Genomic DNA, 2,700 nt, shown 5'->3' with positions numbered 1-2,700 from the left:
TTTATTCATGAAGTGATTTAGAATTGAATTATTTATACTATGATATTTTTCCATGTAGTACATTGTTCTGAAAAATGTTTACAGTTGATCTAACCATTGACCTTAAGAAGCGTCTTTTAAACGGGCCGAATTCAATACGGGCACTAATTATGTGATTCAAACAACGACTATTTTGCTTATTTATATAGTAGGTTTTGAATTGAAACATTGTTATTTCTATTATTCGGGCTAATAGGCATATTTATCACGTTTTACTCAAAACTAAGGGTCGATGTAACCTTTGACCTTATTAATATGTTGTATATTTATTTATGAAGTTATTTAGAATTGAAACGTTTATATTATTTTTTATTGTTTGTGTTATTCGAGCTATAGTTTCCATATAGCACGTTGTTCTGACAAAGAGTTTACAACAGTTCTAATCTTCGACCTTAGCATGCTTTTTTTAAACGGGGTTAATTCAAAACGGGGTATTCTTTAGTGACAGCACATTACTGACCACTCCTTAAAAATTTTGGACTTAGATAATTTGCGTCTGCTCATTAATGAAACGAATTAATTTTTTTAACAGCTGCTATTTTTTTACATTCAAATGTACTGTTTAAAGTTATTTTGCGAAAAATAAATGCCAGTCACCAAACAATAATTTTTTTTTAATATTTGTTTATAAAAATGTAATAATTATTTGATTCAAACAACGAATATGTTTATTTATATAGTTACTAGCGGTGAGGGGACAGCCGGGTTTTCCCGGGCCTAAAATACACTTACATATGATATTAAATGTTGTTCCAGTTGTGTATATCTTATGATAGTCGTGATTTCATAAGTGAAAAAAAAGTATTTGGGTTGCATCAGTGGAATAAAGAAACTGTAGCATTCAAAGCTGCTGGTGTTAGAACTGTACAAAGGTGACACGCATATGAACTGATTAAGAATAAATTAAGATGAACGTACAAAATGTATAACGCATTTTTCAATGTTAACCCATTTTCGACCGTCTGTAAAGACTCATAAAAGAACAGTCTCTCTAAAAATTATTTGAGTCGCCTTGCGCCGCTCTGCGAGTGTCGGAGGTGTTCAATTTTGAAAATATGGAAACAGACAGACACATAACATTTTATATATTAGATTTTTAAATTGAAATATTCTTGTTATTTATATCAAGTTATTTGTAACTTGTAGAGGCACAATCTGAAAACGGACCTAGAAACCACTTTAGTGGGTAAGGAATGTTAGGAGCCGCCATTATTTTTTTATTTTTTTTTTTAGGTGGATTCCCATTGAATTAGGCTTTTATGAAATTTATAGCTAAAACAAAATGGACGCCATACTTGAAAATACAGAAGTATAAAAACAAGACAGTTTCATATGTACTTAAGATAATGCTATGAAATAGTTTTAGAGTTGAAAATATATTCACATGTGATGCATGGCGTACTTAGTTCAAATAGATTCCCATATTTTATACATTTAATGATTCTATTATAACCTTGCTATTCATGTTTAATTTGGTTACATTGTGAAAACGCATAAGTCTAACACCATAACCGACCTTTTTAATTTATGACTAGTCTGGGTGGCTGGCGTTGCCCGCGAATTTGAAGGTGTGTGCTAGGCCAAACAAAAAGTGGTAGTAGGCAGGATGACTCGAACTCGTACCGCGATGGAGGAAAAGAACGTGATGTCCGTACTGTTGTGTCTAGCGCAAACCAGAAGTTGCGAGGATTTCAATTAATGCTAGTCAGTCGAAAAAAAGGAATGACTTGAAAAAAAATCGGCAAAAGAATGACCTCTCCATGTAGAAAAGTGTCCAGTTGAGGGCGAAGCCATTAATGTTTTAGCCATTTTTCGTTTTTTGTCGTCCGAGGGAGCGCTTCGAAACGATACTAATGTCGTGAAAATCTGTCACCTCTGTCAAAAGTTTTAGGCAGACATACACACATACATACATTTGAACAAATAGGTGAGATTTATATAATAGTTTAACCTCGGTGCACGGCGTTGCCCGTGTGTTTGGAGGTGTTGAGCAAAAAACAAAAGTGGTAGTAGGCAGGCAGGCTCGAACCCATGAGGCGTATGCGGAAAAAAGTTGATGTGTGTAAGGGTGCTGCTTGAGCAAAAAAAGTATAGTAGGCGGTAGGCGGCTCGGACCCGTACTGCGAAGGAGGGAAGACAAAAAAACGTTACACGTAAGCTGTTGCGCCGATTACCAATCCGGAAGTGACGTGTGTTTACATTAAGGCTAAACAATCGAAAAAAGGTAATAATTTTTTTGAAATATGGCGAAAAAAAGCGACTCCTCCCTGTTGAAAGCGCCCACTTTAGGCTGAAACGAACACCGAAACAAAAATCAGTTGTAGCGGAATTTGGCCAGAGCCATAGTATATATATATATATATATATATATATATATATATATATATATATATATATATATATGCGCTATTCAATATGAATTTAGGGATGAGGTACACGACTGAGACCCCTCTAGCGAAATACGCATCGGCTCCGATGTTGTATGCAGTTCGACTGAGGGAGCAATTATTATTTTTACAAGGAAATAATTTTTGCGTGTGTGGCCTAGTTTATTTTTATTTATTTATTTTGGCTCGAACTTTGCACTTTTTTGTATTATTTTGTTATGGTTTTTTGTTTTCTTTTTGATTATATTTGGGGGGGCTTGAACTTTGCGCTTTT

This window comes from Euprymna scolopes, chromosome 30 (genome assembly GCF_053919585.1).
Source record: "Euprymna scolopes isolate OS-2025 chromosome 30, ASM5391958v1, whole genome shotgun sequence".
NCBI lineage: Eukaryota > Metazoa > Mollusca > Cephalopoda > Sepiida > Sepiolidae > Euprymna > Euprymna scolopes.
Note: the sequence above shows the minus strand (reverse complement) of the source record.